The 17,088-nt window shown below is 43.0% G+C and overlaps 1 long non-coding RNA gene across 1 annotated transcript; it reads left to right on the plus strand.

The window, feature by feature from the left end:
* The first annotated feature begins 15 nt into the window (after positions 1 to 15).
* LOC138987216 (uncharacterized) lies at positions 16 to 14,116 on the plus strand. Its single transcript, XR_011463641.1, has 3 exons — positions 16 to 237; positions 5,398 to 5,526; positions 13,539 to 14,116. It is a non-coding gene; the product is annotated as an uncharacterized lncRNA (long non-coding RNA).
* Positions 14,117 to 17,088: the final 2,972 nt, after the last annotated feature.

The raw sequence follows: 17,088 nt of genomic DNA on the forward strand, positions 1-17,088 counted from the left end.
TTAGCTTGGGCTGGGTAGTGGAGGGGGGAGGCCGGAAATGAAATGAGAAATGGTTCGAAGATTCGGGAGGAGAAGAAGTTTGGAGGGAATACGACCATTTGACAAGTACTAATTGAGCATCTAGTAGGTACCAGGCACTGTCCTAGGCACAGAGAATAATGGAAGTAAAGGCCTTTATGGAGCTTGCATTCTAGTGGGAGAGAAGAGACAACAAAGAAATAAAAATTTCAGAAAGTGGTAAGTGGAGTGAAGAAAAACAAAACCAGGAATAGGATGACTTCATAGATGGCCAGGTATTGCCCCTCAGAGGAGCCCTATAAGCACATACGCTATGACATGAAGGAATAAGCCTAGCAAATACCTCGGGAGGGGAGGGGAAACGGATGGGAGTCTACCAAGCTGAAAGAACCTCGGCTGTACACGCAAAGGTAGGGATAGCCCGGCATGTTGCAGGACCAACAAAAAAGGCTAGTATGGCTGAGTGTAATCAGCTAGCCACAGAGCAGTAGTAGGTTGAGAGAGGTGATGGGGGAGGTCAGATCCTATGGAGCCTTATGGGCTGTTATTAAGAGCAACAGAAAGCCATGGGAGGGTGAGCAGAGAAATGACCGCATCTCGTTCACATTTTAAAGAGTTACTTTTGCTATTATTTGTAAAATACAGGGAAGCACAGATGTCTTCAAGGAGGGACCAGTGAGGAAGCTCTTTGTGGTCGCTTGGACTAGGATGGCAGCAGAGAAGGCGTAGAAGGGGTGTATCAGTATGTATTCAGATACACTTTGAATTGGAATGGATTTGGCAGAGAATGTGAACGAACAAAAGCTCATCGCTGATTTTTAAGTTCAGGACCTAAAGGGTGAGTTAGTGGTGGTATTATTTAGTGAGCTGGATAAGATTTAAAGAGAAGAAAATTTGGAATGGGGGAAGTAGGAATTCTGTTTCGTACGTTACATAAAGTGCTTGTTCTACATCCAAGTGGAGATGTTGAGTAAACAATTGTATGGATATATGAGTCTGAAGATATGAATTTGGGAATCATCAGCACATAGATGCTTTTTAAGCCTTAGGTCTTACATAAAATCACTTAGGAGGGAGAGTAGCTAGTGGAGAGGACCAAAATGACTTCCAACCTTCGGAAATTCTGTAGAAGAGGAGAAGGAACTACCAGATAGGAGCCACACCAGGAGAGGGTGGAGTGTTGGAAGATAAGAGAGTTGTTTCAGGAAAGTGGGAGTGATCAGCCTTATCAAATACTGTTGAAATAAATAAGGTGAGGACTGAGGGTTTGAACACTGCATTTGACCTGATGAAGGATGCTGATGTCCTTGAGAAAAGCAGTTTCAGTGAAGTCTGATTAGGGTGTGTTAACAAGAGATGGGAGGTGAGGAAGAAAAGTGTTCATAGCAAGTCTAATCAGCTCTTGAGGACCTTTGCCCTCAGGATCCACTGAGAGAGAGGAGTACTTGGGATCGTTGTTCAGTCGCTCAGTCGTATCCAACTCTTTATGATCCAATGGACTGCAGCGTGCCAGGCTTCCCTGTCTTTCACCTGAAGCTTTCACCCTGTCTTTCACCATCTCCTGAAGCTTGCTCAAACTCATATTCATTGAGTCAGTGATGCCATCCAATCATCTCGTCCTTTGTCCTCCCCTTCTCCTGCCTTCTATCCTTCCGAGCGTCAGGATCTTTTCCAATGAGTCAGTTCTTCACATCAGATGGCCAAAGTACTGGAACTTCAGCTTCAGCATCGGTCCTTCCAATGAATATTCAGGGTTGATTTCCTTTAGGATTGACTGGTTTGATCTCCTTGCAGTCCAAGGGCCTCTCAAGGCTTATCCAACACCACAGTTCAAAAGCATCAATTCTTTGGCACTCAGTCTTCTTTATGGTCCAATTCTCATATCCGTACATAGTAATAGTAGTAGTGTTAGTCAGTCGGTAGTGTGTGACTCTTTGCAACCCCATGGACTGTAGCCTGCCAGGCTCCTCTGTCCATGAGATTCTCCAGGCAAGAGTACTGGAGTGGGTTGCCATTTCCTTCTCCAGGGGATCTTTCTGACCCAGGGATCGGACCCTGGTCTCCTCCATTGCAGGCAGATTCTTCACCATCTGAGCTGTAGGGAAGCCCCCAAAAGACTACTAGAAAAACCATAGCTTTGACTAGATGGACCTTTGTCAGCAAAGTAATGTCTCTGCTTTTTAATATGCTGTCTAGGTTTGTCATAGCCATTCTTCGAAGGAGCAAGCGTCTTTTAATTTCATGGTTGCAGTCACCTTCTGCAGTGATTTTGGAGCCCAAGAAAATAAAGTCTGTCTCTGTTTCCATTGTTTCCCCATTTATTTGCCATGAAGTAATGGGACTGGATGCCATGATCTTTGTTTTTTTTTTTTTGAATGTTGAGTTTTAAGCTAGTTTTTTCACTCTCTTCTTTCACCTTCATCAAAAGGCTCTTTAGTTCACTTGTTATTTAGGGGAGGTATTTTAAAGATAGGAGTTGTTTCCTTATGTTGGTATGCTGGAATGATCCTTTAGAGAGGTAAAGGTGATGGTGCAGAAGATAAGAGGGGTCAGCTAGAGAAAGCTTGTCCTTCAGTAGGTGAGAAGCAATGGGACCTAGCGTAGAAGTGGAGGAGTTGACTGTGGATAGGAGCAAGGACAGTATTTTAGGAGAGAAGGCAACGTTTATGGGCACAAACACAGTGAGGTCAGGTAGTAAATTTGGTGATGGCTTATTCAGGCCATGTCTGTCCAGGAAGCATGTGGGAGCTGAAATCCAGCCTCTGTTTTTCCAACCAAGTTTTGAGGCCAAATCAACCTGGAGGAAGGGGCACCTTTTCTAATTCCTCCATCTGCAGAGGCAGTGCCTTTTAGAAAATCCTCCGTATCATCACATGCACACATACAAAGTTTGTGTGCTTCTTTTCCCAGTTTGTACCAAGTATTCTTTGTGCAAGTTGCCTCCGTGGGTTTGATAAGGTAGATGAGGGCTGTTGAGCTTTCTTTTATTCTTAGCAATAGAAAGCTGTGAGTAGGGAAGGGCTGTTGGGTATATGAGATGGAAGCTGTGAGAAAGATGGAAGAAGTGAGAAAGAATTCCCTCCAAGAGTGGAAGTGTAGTATGGACAAGGCTGAAGGTCGTCTTGAGTTGGTGGTCCTATATTTGAATGAGACCACTCAGCAAGGTCGTATGGTTTTTCTCCAGCCACATTCCATAGCTTGCGGGGTTGAAGGAGAGGTAGATTTGGCCAGGGCTGGGTTTTGCTGATGGAAGTCCTGAAAAGGGGAGGAGTATAAGGCAGGGAGTAGTTATAGTGATAGGCCTTAGAATCTAAGCTGGGAGGGAACAGCTGTTTTGCTGTTGGTCGCTAAGTTATGTCTGACTCTTTCTGACACCATGGTCTGTAGCCCACCAGGCTCCTCTGTCCATGGGATTTCCCAGGCAAAAATGAATACTGGAGTGGGTTCCCAGAGAGCAAGTAAAAAAGCAGTGGGGTCAATGGTTTGGTGGTCCCTGTAGGAAAGATTAGTTCAAGAGAAAGCTATCAAGTAAGTGGAAGCGAGGGGACTTTCCAAGAATTGAGCGTGGGAAAGGGTGAGTGAGGTGTCTGTGAGAAATGAGGTCCAGGCAGGTACCTCGGAGTTGAGGGAATACCAGACTCTTGGGCTCCTGTCTTGTCACAGTCCTTGTGATCCACTGACCTGGGGGAGGTTGAGAGCAGGGGATTGTGTGGCTTTATGAGCCTTGGGAGAGTCCCTTTTGCCCTGCTTTACTCACCCGAGCATTTGTGTAGGTACTTTGTCCTGCCTGATGTTTGACGGAAACTAAACATCTTTCCTCCTTACTTCCGCTTTCCTGCTCCTGGCATTATCTTTCTCAGTCATTCATCCACCAAACTTCAGCCATCTTTAATCCATCTTCCCCATCCCTGCACCCAACTGACCCCCAAAGTGCAGTGATCAACACCATCCAATAAAACATTCTGCTGTGATGAGAATGTTCTTTATCCACGTATCTAATACAGTAGTCATGTGGCTATCGAGCATTGACTGAGGAACTGGATTTTATAACTTGTTCAGTCGCTCAGTCATGTCTGACTCTTTGTGACCCCATTGACTACAGCACGCCAGTAACAAAGTTTATAACTTTAGTGTACATAAATTCAATTTAGATAGCCACATGGGGCTGGGGGGTACCGAATTAGACAGAGTTATAGACCTTTCCTACCCAGTGTCTTTTCCATCCGCCCCTGCCTCTGTGTCCCCATTGCCACTGCCCTCGGTCAGCTACTGGTTACCTCTCATCTAGACTTTTGCTGTAGTTTCCTATTTGGTCTTCCGCTTAGTTGCTTTCCCTTCAATCCATTTGGTGTTCTTGCCAGAACCATCTCCCTAAAGCAGTGGCCAGATCACAGCTCCACCCTATTTTAAAAATTATCAGTAGTTTCCTGTCAAATTAGGTAAAACTGCTTAATCTGACGTTTGTCCAGTTGAATGTCCCTTTTCCAGCCTTACCCTGCACTGCCCCTTTACATAATGGAGTGCTGGTTCTCAAGCAAAACTGAACTGCTTGCTATATTTCCTACCAACTTTTTACAAAGCAGCTAACTCATTTGCATAAATTGTCTCTGCCTGGACATGTGCCTCCCATTTCTTCTTCCAGACCCCAAATCTGTTGAAATTCTTGAAGGCCTGTCTTATGTAGCAGTTTGTACCTGGAAACGTTTCTGATTGTTCCTCTCCTCCTAAATACAGTTTCTGGTTTTTGTTGGTGTTGATGTTTGTTTGTTTGCTGTACTGCATGGCTTATTTCCCTGACTAGGGATCAAACCTGGGCCCCGGCAGTGAAAACACCAAGTCCTAACCACTGGACAGCTAGGAATTCCCTACAATTTCTGTTTTTAACCTCACCTGTGGTACTCATAAGTTGCCTTGTCATTTATTTTATGCATTCATTGTATTGCTGTTACAAAATTTTCCTTCTTACAGATCACTGCTTTCTGTATCATTGCCGCTTTCAGTGTCAGTCTTGTACCTGATATATATGAGGTACTCCTCAATTAGCCTGTGAATTGAGTTCTAGAAGAACATTCATGCTCCTTAACTCTAAGAGTGGTATCAGTAGCCCTAAAAGAGAATGTCTTTATACCTTGGAAGAAACAAAGAGAAAAAGAAGCAGAAGGGGCCAAAAGCACTGATGTGACAATTGAGAATTTCTTAAGTTGGAAGGCCAAGAACTCTTGGAAATGAAAAAGAAATGAAGGAAAGAAGAACAAGCAGGAAAAAAGTGATGAAATGGGAAACAGCCATTCAAAATAGTTAATAATCCTGACACATCTTGATTCCCTGTTCTTGGAGGATGTCGGAAATGATATGGAGGTGGATGATTCTTTGTTCCAGGACCCGGAGGAGGATGAGGAGGATCTAGGCTACATTCCTGCTGACCCTGACACTGCCTTGACCAACTGATGGACTACCCCTGTCCTCGAGCGTTCTGACTGCCACAGCTTCGGTGGCTACGCTAAGAAGGTGGTGATTTTCCTTTCTTTTTTTCCAAGAAAAAATAATTTTTAGGAAAATCTTCTTCTGATAGCTTTCGTCATTGAACTTAGTAAACTGATCTTAAAATTAAAAACAAAAACAAAACCAGGAGATTTTCTAATATGAAATTCCAACTTTTGAAAAGAAACAGACTGTGTTTCTTTTCATGTTACTATTTGCTGAGAGTTTCTTCCAAATGCTTCCCGCCTTTTACAGGGTAGTTTTACAAGTCACTTCTAACCCATAATCCTAGAGAACATGGGCATGCTTGGAATTCGCAGGATCAGTTTAGCTACTCAGAGGGTCAATTTATGGAAAAGGCCTATAAGAGCCATTCAGATGGTGATACAAATCAATAAAAAGAGGTTTCCATCTAATAATTGTTTATAAAATGTATTTTTAGACCTTTAACTCTTAGAAACCTGAAACCTGAGAATAGAATTACATTTTCTCTGTTCCACAGTACGAAATATACTTTTCCTGTTGGTGCAGTGGTTTTAAGGATTTGAACAGCAGGTGCTATGTTTTACACACAGAAAACATAATTCACATGTGTAGGACCTTATATCTGTTTATTCAATAAGCCTTAATCAAGTGCTTGCTCCTTGCTAAGCACTTACACTTGTTACCAGATATACAAAGAAAGAAAAAATATGGTACTTGCCTTCAAGGAGGAAACAGGGTAAAACTCTGACTGACATTGGTATATCATTTTACAGTTTTCCAAATGATTCCACGGTACCTAATTTAATCCTACCAACAATGTCATTAAGGTAGGTATCAGTCTCATTTTGAATTAGGGAAAGTAGTTCAGGGTGATTACAAGAATTGTAGAGAAGTACAGAGCTATTAGGGCTTAGCAGGTGGTGCTAGTGGTAAAGAACCTGCCTGCCAGTGCAGGAGATATAAGAGATGCAGGTTCGATACCTGGGTTGGGAAGATCCCCTGGAAAAGGGCATGGCAACCCACTCCAGTGTTCTTGTCTGGGGAATCCCATGGACAGAGAAGCCTGGCGGGCTACAGTCCATGGGGTCTCAAAGAATCAGACATGACTGAAGCAACTTAGCATGCACACGCACACGGAGCTATTAACTGGTGGGAAACTGAGCTGGAACTCAGATCTATGGGTGTCAGAACATTGGTTGAATTAGAATGGAAGTTTCCTGAGGACAGGCACTTGATCTGTTTTGTTCATTGCCATATTTCCAGAACCTAGAAAAGTACCCGGCATATAGTAGTTTCTCAGTAAATATTTCAGGAATATGTGTATGTGTGTGTGTGTGTGTGTGGTATGGAGAGAGAGTGAGGGGGGCAGTGGGTGAGGGAGGGAGAGAGAATACAAGCCAAACATCGAAATCATTAGCATATCTGTATATTTTAGTTATGTGCTAAGTTGATCTTTTCTGTATTAGTGCTGTCCAAAGTGTGGCCCACAGACTGGTGCTGGTCCACAGAATTGCTTAATACCAGTTGTAGTTCACTGAGGCTGCTATAACAAAATATCACAGACTGGATAGCTTATAAACAACAGAGATGTATTTCTCACAGTTTTAGATACTGAAACTGAGATCACAATGCCAGCATGCTCATGTTCTGGATAAGGCCTTCTTTCTGGTTCTTATTGGCACCTTCTTGCTGTATCCTCAACTGGTGGGAGGGGCAGGGGGTCTCTCTGGCATGTCTTTTTTTGGCTGCACAGGGTCTTCATTGCTGTGCAGGCTTTCTATGGTTGTGGTGAGTGGGCTACTCTCTAGTTGCAGTGCACAGGCTTCTCATTGCAGTGGCTTCTCTTGTCACAGCGCGCGGGCTCTAGGGCATGCAGGCTTTCGTAGTCGTGGTGTGTGCGAGCTCAGTTGCTCCATGGCATGTACAGTCTTCCCATACCAGGGTCGGAACCCGTGTCTCTTACAGTGGCAGGCAGACTCTCAATCGATAGACCACAAGGGAAGTCCCTTCATAAGGGCACTAATTCCATTCACAAAGGCTCTACCCTCGAAGTCTAAGTACCTCCCAAGTGCCCACCTCAAATATATTTTTAGTGTAAAGTTCCATGCAATTCTTGGGGTTTGTTTATCTGAAATTCAAATTTAATTTGGCATCCTGTATTTTATCTGGCAGCCCTAAGTGTGATTAAACATGTAGGCTCTGGAGTCACACTGTGCGACTTCAAATTCTGACCCTACCACTTACCAACTGTGTGACCTTGGACATGTTACTTGGGAATTAGGATTTCAACATAAGAATTTTGGGGGAATACAAACATTCAGACCATAGCACCAGCTGACCTTTAGATAAATACAGAAAATGAGAGTAAACATTTAGAATATTTTGCGGCTACTTCATATTGTTCTGACATATGAGCGTGTGGTCAGTAAACCTGTCTATTTGAGTAAGGCATAAACCTGCGCAGATGTTGTCCAACTTGTGTAGTGAATCACATGAGGGATGAGCTGTATGCTAGTCAGACAACATCTAATTTTTCTTTAACCTTTTGACCCTCTTCACCCATTTCTCTCACCTCTGGCGATTGTCAATCTATTCTCTGTATCTATGAGTTTTGTTTTTTCTTCTAGATTCCAAGTATAAGAGAGATCATACAGTATTTGTCTTTCTCTCACATACTTCACATAGCATAATGCCCTTTAGATCCATCCACATTGTCACAAATGGGAAGATTTCCTTCTTTTTATTGCTGAATAATATTCCATTTTATGTACATACACCAGATTTTCTTTATTCATCCATCAGTGGACACCCAGATAAACATGAGTGTTTGGTGTTGTGTATATTGCCTATTTATTGTTTTACACAACAGATTTGATGTGCAGTGTCCCTTTCTGCTAAGTTTTCTGATAAGCCAGCTCATCCTTTTCCATTTCTTTCTGTGAACATCATCATCTGGGAGGAAGCAGCTACTCAACCATGCAACTCTAAAACTCCAACAAAGAATCTAAGATTTCTGCAGCAAGCAAGTAAGGGTGAGCACCAGGCAGGACACTTCTGGCCTCTGAAGAGAAAATTTGATGTAGGCAGGAGGCCAGAATGTGCCAACCGTAGGCAGAGACTTCTCTTATCAATAGAGAAAAGCTTGCACTTAACCACCCTATCACAGGAAAGACTGGCCCCAGACCAGCCCAGCCTTCGATAAATGGAAGGAAGAGGAATCCAAGAGGCCTGTTCTAGTTTGTGGATGAGTTAACATCATTTCCTATTCTGTAACAAAACTCGAGCATATGTAAACCACAAATTAAGCAACCTGTATAGATACAGACATATGTATGCCTTTTTAAGAAGGCAGAAGAATGTGGTTAGGGTTGCTAGGTTTAGCAAATAAAAATACAAGATGTCCAGTTAAATTTGAATTTCAGATAAACAACCAACATATTTTTAGTGTAAATATGTTCCATGCAATACTTAGGGTTTGTTTATCTGAAATTCAGATTTAACTTGACATCCTGTATTTTATCTGGAAACCCTAAGTGTGATTAAACATGTAGGCTCTGGAGTCACGCTCCAGAGTGTGACTTCAAATTCTGACCCTACAACTTACCAGCTATGTGACCTTGGACAAATTACTTCCCCTCTCAGAGCCTCAGTATCTGTGTATGTAAAATTTTCCTCGTAGAGTTGTTGTGAAAATTAAATAATACATAAACATTTACAATGGTAACTGACACACGGTAAATCCTAAAATAAAAAATACTAGCTGTTTTTACAGGAAAGATAAATCATTATTTGCTAACCAAACATCTTAAAAAATAGACAAAAATATCTAGGCAGAGATTCCACCCCCCCCAACCCCCGCCCCCCCCGCCATTTTCATGCCACTTTCAATACCCCTTACAACAAATTAAAGTCATATGACTTAGACCCATTATCTATGGCATAAAGGAACACCCAACCAGCATCTCATAGTATCATCAGGTTTTCTATTCCTTCCCTTGATGCACAACACTCGGACCCACTCTTGGAGATGTCTTAAGCTCCAAATTTCCATGAGAAATTTGGGTAAACCTTTATGAAGTATTACTTGAGTATTTACTAGGTGAGTATTTACTCAGGAGTCAATGCCATCTCTAGGATGGGGTTTCATCAGAATGGTACATACTCAAGTAACATGCAGATGTCTGTCCTCTGTGGGTTACTTAAGAGTAACCACCTTGTACAGAGAGTTATAGTTCTAGCATATAGAATTTTATTAGCACAAAGTTAAAAATAGGACAAGAAGAAACATGGTGAAATGTGAAGAACAGTAGGCCTGGAATCCAAAACTCTGGTTCTACTCCTCAGCACGAGCCACCTAATATTTGAGGGGTAGGGGTGAAGTAGAAGAGAATAACTTTATTGCTTTTCCAGGTAAAAGTGGCCACAGCAGGCTAATACCCTCAAAACTGTGTCCCCACCTGGAGGGGGTAGTGAGGAGTTTCATAGTAATGGTTCAAAGAGTGCAGGATCGGCCCATGAATGTTCTTCTAATTGATTTGTGGGGAGGTAAGTGGGAGTCACCATCATCAGTCTTCTGGTTCTAATCATCTTGGATCTATCCCACCTAATATTTTTAAATATTTAAAATATTAAATATTTAAATTTAACTTAAATATTGCTTCCTCATTTATGAAAATGGAAACATCAATGCTACCTTAAAGGATAAGAGTTAAGTTAAATCAAATAACAAAATGAATAATACAGTACTGGGAACAAAATATGCATTTGGTAAATATTTGTTAACATGACTGTTTATTCATTAGAAAGAAGAACATATCCCAGAGCAGTCTTATAGAAAGATTAAAGCCTGGGATCTGTACTACTTTATATGGCTGAGCTAAAACAGTAACTCTTTACTCTGTCCCTGTCTGCTTCTGGATAAGAACCAATCATTTCAAAACAATGATACAATCTAAGGGGAATTCAAGCAACGACTCCATCTTTCCCATCTCCAGTGGTGTGTGTGGGGGTGTGTGTGTGTGTGTGCTGGGGTGGGAGGGGAGGCTGTGGTAAGATAGGAGAAAGGCCAGGGAAAGGGTTGGAAATTTCCTTTCTATTTTAATAATTAGTTGAGCCAGATCCTAAACTGTGCATAAAAACTATTAGTTTTAGGTCAGAAAGTAGAAAACACACTTCTAGTACATGGACAATATTAAGTTTGACTTGAGGGAGCAAATCCCAAATTCAAACCAGATTCAGAAATTATGATCTCAGCTTTTCCAGAGTTCGTACTGATTAGGCTTGTTACAGATTAACCAGAGGTAGAATGTATTAGGGGGAAAACATAGAAGAAATAAAATAGAATTCATGAGATTACTCAAACTCAGAGAATGAAGTTTCCTGTCTTAGTGCTTGCTGTTAATAAATGAGATTCAAGGGAAAGTGTGGTATTTTCTAAGGAGGACTGAAAGGGTGAACTAGGGTTTTGCCAAGGGGATTACCAAGGGTGTCAGTTGCTTTGGGCTGGAAAGTCATGAGGAGTACACAGTTTTGCAGGGCAATACAGAGATGATGGTAAACTAGGGGAATAGAGCTGCTAGCTGTAGAATGAGCTATATATGACTCTTTGGAACATTAATTAATTACCATTTACATATTGAGTATCAACTGTATACTCTGTTGTTGTTCAGTCACTGAGTCACTAAGTTGTGTCTGACTCTGCCACCCCATGGACTATATCACACACCAGGCTCCTCTGTCCTCTCCTGTCTCCAGGAGTTTGCTCAAATTCACGTCCATTGAGTCAGTAATGCCATCTAACCATCTCATCCTCTGCTACCGCCTTCTCCTTGTGCTTTCAACCTTTCCCAGCATCAGGGTCTTCTCTAATGAGTTGGCCCTTCTCATCAGGTGGCCAAAGTATTGGAGCTTCAGCAGCAGTCCTTCCAGGGAACTTTCAAGGTTGATTTCCTTTAGGATTGACTGGTTTGATCTTCTTGCAGTCCAGGAACTCTCAAGAGTCTTCTCCAACACCACAACTCAAAAACATCAATTCTTTGGCACTCAGTTTTCTTTATGGTTCAACTCTCACCTCTGTACCTGACCATGGGAAAAACTATTGCTGTGAATATATAGACCTTTGTCAGCAACGTGATGTGTCTGCTTTTTAATACACTGTCTAGGTTTGTTATAGCTTTCCTTTCAACAGTAAGCGTCTTTTAATTTCACAGCAGTAGTCACCATCGGCAGTAATTTTGGAGCCCAAGAAAATAAAATCGGTCACTGCTTCCACTCGAGAACTTAATAAACACTCAGGAGACTCAATGAGACATAGAGCAGAGCACTAGCACACAGTATGCCTAGTTTAGGGGAAAGTAGCCTATGTGCCTAGTGCAAGAGAAGAAAAAGCTAAATGGAAGGCCCTGGAACCAGAGAGTTAAGAAATCTTGAATGACTAATAATTTGAATTTCAAAAGTAAAGGCTAAATTCTAAAACAAAGAATAACAATAGATTTGCTACCAAAGAGGAAGACTCTTGACAAAAAAATTCGTTAGGTGTCAGGTATGCTGGGGATATGATTAAAGGCCTTGGCCTGGGCTTTGGACTTGGCAAAGGGTAGACGGGAAGTGTTTCTCAAGCCCTTCCCTTGTCTCTTGCAGAACTGAGGTGCATGGTGTAAAGGAAGAAAAGCCAGGGCTTGTACATCACAGGATGGGCGCCTGAAATGCATCGTAATATTGTTGCTGGGAGTTGTAGCGTTTCTCACCACCTCTCTCTTCACCCTTCGAGCCGTAATTGCCAAAATGAACAGATTATCACGATTTCAGCCTACACAGCTATCTCACTAATGCTCATTTGCTGACTTTAATGAGTTCCAGAACCAATTTGTGTGATCCTACAATCAACTCAGGTTTATCACGGAAAGAAAGCACTGTCTTTCTTTGCCGAATACAGATCCATTGATATGAAAATGAATTCGAATGAATTCTTGTGGGCATTGTAAGGCCCCAAAGTTCCCGAACACCATTGAGCATAGATATGTTAGATGCTGGCTGTCCTGATGAGCTGGCTTTTGTCCAATACCTGTCTGGCAGACTACATTCACGTATCCTTTTGTTCTATCTTCACATTTCACAGCTTCCTCTTCTCTGCCTAAAAAGGAAAACGCACGTCTTCAAGCTGTTACAATAAAACTACTGGCAGTGTGTAAAGTGAGAACAGAGCCTTGCTTTAATTTACTGCACCATGCAGATTTATTACACATCAGGATAATAATAACAATACCTAACAACTGTGACTTGCCACCTGATAATCTCCTCCCCTGCTCTCGTAGGAGGGAGTTTGGAGGACCCCGTAGACTCCCTGTATGGTGCTAAGCGCTGCCGGGCACACTCTTGGTTCAGGGCCGAGAGATGATGTGGACCACTGGGCCGTGCAGTGCCCAGATACACTGCAGAGCTGGTAAGGAGATGTAGTGTTTGCACAGAAAACACCAGAAACCATTTGCCAAGTGTACAGAGAAGTGTTTTCACAATTGCTCATTGCTGGGGGAATAAGCATTCTCCTTCTCACAGGAAGTTCCTCTACCTGAAATGTGATGAGAAGACAGTTTGAGAATCGTAGAGGTGAGAGAGTCCTTCAAAAGGAATTTGACCTCCTTTAGGCATCACTGCACTTAAAAGAATCTGGGACCTTCAAAGTTACATCTGTTCAGATTTACATCTGTTCAGAGTTTCTGAGGAACAGCTAACAAAAGGCAGGGTTAAAGATAGTCAGCCCTTTGGCCCAGGGTCTCCTTCAGGATGCCAGTGTCACTTCTGGCCTTCTTCTTGGGCTCCTCCCTATGGCTTCCGAGTCCTGGGTGCCCCATCTGTCTTGGCTGCTTCTGGGGAAACTGCTCCGAGGCATGTGGGCACACTGCTGGCCTGTGGCAACATTGACATCCTCACAGAAGACAGCGTCCATCAGATGTGCCCTCCTGCTGTTCCACTTGCTCTGAAAGTCTCTCGTTAGGGTTTCTAAGTTTTAAGATAATAGAAACTTAATGAGGATTACTTTGATTTTCTCTCACCAGCCGCCACTTTTGTATCCAAAGCGCTGCTGCCCGCAGCTGCACTGCTTGAACAAATTGCACCGTGAGCAAGCAAAAGCTGCACCCAGGAGACTGCTGACGTGACCTCAGAAACGCACAGTCCAGTCCTATTGCCCAATGCTTTTGCCCAAGAGCTTTGCCTATCATAGCGTTTGGATTTCTGGCCATCTTGGTGACCATATTGGACCTTCCTTCTCCCTGCTCCCATCAAGTTTTAAACAGAAACATCTCTAACAACTCATCAGTGACCAATCAATGAAATGGTTCTAAGCTCTTGGGAGGCTCAGGCTCCTGCTGTTTCTCTCCTCTCCTTACCACATTTTATAACAATTAAAAAATTAGTCCAGCCACAATCCATTACCTGGTTGTACTCTAAGACAAGGATTTGCCTTCCAAGGGCAATTCCAAGACAGAAATGATTGGAAAATTATGTATGATTAACTCTCCCAGGAATCAAATGACCTCAGTAAATATTTTTTTGAGACCATTAGGCCCCAGGGATGCAAAGACATTATCCCTGTCTTCTGTCCAGAGCTTTGGTTTTCTTCTCAATAAACAAACCTAAGTTTTTGTTTGTGTTTTGTTAAGTGGTGATTGGTGGGATAAACTGGCTGTTGGGGATTTTTATCCTGCCAAAATGATGGCCAACCACAAAAATGGGCAAACCATCATTCTTAAAAGACTCTGCCCAGCACTTCACAGCATAGGCTGAGCAGACTCTGCCCAGCTCTTCACAGCATAGGCTGGCTGGTTAGGGGAATCCCCTTCCTCTGTTGGCTGTTAGCAATTAGGACCACTCGGCAAATCCTAAATCTTGGAAATCACTTCAGTCCTGTGGTTGCTGATTCCTGGCAAGTAAGATACCATGTCACTTTTCTGTCTGAGGTTCGGTGTTTTATTATCACTACCAACTTGAACTTCTGGCAATAGGTCTTCATCTCACAACTAAGCCCAAAGCAGTCTAACCGAGTGGAAACTGGAGTGTCTGAGAGGTTGATGAGTCACACAAATGGAGAGAAACATGGTCCTAGTTAGGTTAAGAGAGGTGACAGTCCTGATGCTTCAAAGCACATTGCTGATCTTTTTGTTGGAAGGCCCAAGATTATTTCACCTCAACAATTGTTTTGAGGATGAATTTTCAAGACAGGCAATCCACTGTCCAGCCATTTTCTGGAATGGTTGTCAATAGGCTGGCCCAGAGGGTACCAAAGAAGGCAAATGGCAATGCAGGATGGAAAGCAGATCGACACTGTCACATGGTAAACAAGCCAAGAAGTCAAAATTGTGACAGAAGTGGACTCCCAATTTTATTTATTTTAGTGTGTTTTATTTTTTTTTCATTTTTGGTTTTAAAGAGTATAAGCTAATTGTAGACATCCTGGCCATAGTAGAACTAGCATGTGATAGGAACCCTGAGAAGAATTCGAATCACATGGAGGAGATGAGAGTGAGGCAGAGGCTTCCGCCCCACGAGAAACAGCTCCTCAACTCACAGGATGCCTGTGTCACTGACAGCGTGTAGGAGTGCAGACAGCGTGCAGAAACTCGCCAGCCCCAGATGTTGCCCGATAGGGGAGTTTCACTGTGGGGCACAAGGCACAGGCCGGTTTGCTACCTTCGTCAGCCTGTAGGTGCTGACTTCGCTGATAGAGTCTCCACCGCAGCCCAGGGGCCCCTTCCCACTTCCTTCTTTTCTCACTGCTCTCCTGTCAGAGAAGCCAAGGCCCACTCTAGCCTGGTTTGCATCTCTTACATCAGAGGTTCGGGATGGCAGATTGCAAATACTCATTGAAATCTTTTCCTTTCATGTTCTTGACATTTGAGCAGAGAGGTAGAGGGTATGTGGCCTAGGAAGCAAATGAAAGTCTACATTTTCAAAATGAGTCTGAAATGAAGCTCATTTGAAAATGGAGGGGGAGGCAAAGACAACCTTCAGGGCAGAAGCTGATCTCATAGACTCTCAGTCTTAGAAATTTTACTTGTTTTGTTGGAAAGAGAGGGGAAAAAAGCTCAATACTAGCTCCTTTGCATGGCAAGATATGAACGAGAATCTAAACGATGGGTTCAATTATTTTTTTTAAATCGCAGTCATGAACAGTTGCACTGCGAGAAGTGGGCTTTGTAATGCAACACAACTGTTCATGCCTTGGACTTGGAAGGAGAAAGGTGAGGATATTTTACAAAGGAAAAAGTAAAATAATTGTTATTGAAAAAATTCTACCATGACAAAAAATTAAAGTGTAATCTACAAGCCAAGGAACATCCTGTCAAATCGTCACTGCACCCCAGCTGACACGCCACTGTTTGACTCAGCTCTGCCTAATTTTGTCACCTTTCATCTCAGAAAACATGGTAAATACTAATTACTTTTAACAGCATTCTAAAGTCGGTCGAGTCATTCACGCTTATAGTGATGACAGTTTGGGCAATAGGTAGCAATTTTCCTTTGTTGTCATTATCCTTCCCACATGCTGGGAAACTGAGGCATGGGAGGCTTCAAGGGTCTGGATCAGATTGGTAGTGTTCCAGGAACCAAGCCTTGAGAACTTCCGTCATCTCTAGGAAGTGGCTTTTTGATTCAGCAGCGGTACTTTCCAATGTCAGCACTTGTGTGTGTCAGCAGCGAAGATGACTCCCGTCCAAGGGGCCCCAGATTCTTGGCCTCTGCTTCATCTCAGACAAGTTCTCTGGCAGTTGAAGAAAACAGAGTGGGTGGGGAAGTAGGGTGAAGCCTTGGTGAGTCTGATGGTTAGGTGACTGAATGGATCTTAGCAAGGAAGAGAAGGGCTTTGTGACTGTGAATTGGTATAACTGGAGCAGATTGGACCAGACACTGAGCGTTGTCCTTAGAACCCTGATAAGAAGCTGGCAGGACTTACATGATACTGAAGCATCACAGTGCTCAGGCCAAGACTGACCCCTTGCCTTACTTGTCCTACTCCCTTGGGTGCTACATAGAAAGAAAGTGAAGTCGTTCAGTCGTGTCCAACTCTTTGTGACCCCATGGACTGTAGCCCACCAGGGTCCTCTGTCCATGGGATTCTCCAGGCAAGAATACTGTAGTGGGTTGCCATTTCCATCTCCAGGGGATCTTCCCAACCCAGGGATCAAACCCAGGTCTCCCACATTGCAGGCAGACGCTTTAACCTCTGAGCCACCAGAGAAACCCTGGGTGCTGCATACATCCTGTAAACTCTGCAAAGGGGCCATACTGAGGTGGATTTTCCTGAAGCCTTTGTTTCCACCTTCAATAGTGATCAACACAGCATTTACTCTTGGTTGATCAAAGTAGTCTTAGATTAGCTTGATAATTCAGTATCAGGTGGACTTTGATCATTGTTTTGAAGTGCTACAAGACATAAGTGAACAATTTACACCAGGTAGAGAAGATTAAATCCATCTTCATGATCCCTTGCTTCAGAAAAGTTGGAGAAATATAAACTGACACAGCATTTGGTGAATTCCATACCCGCAGAGTAGTCCAACTCTCTATCTCACAGGAAAGGGGGAAAGAGGAAGTGCGAACTGACAT

Source organism: Bos mutus, chromosome 3, assembly GCF_027580195.1.
Source record: "Bos mutus isolate GX-2022 chromosome 3, NWIPB_WYAK_1.1, whole genome shotgun sequence".
Classification (NCBI taxonomy): Eukaryota; Metazoa; Chordata; class Mammalia; order Artiodactyla; family Bovidae; genus Bos; species Bos mutus.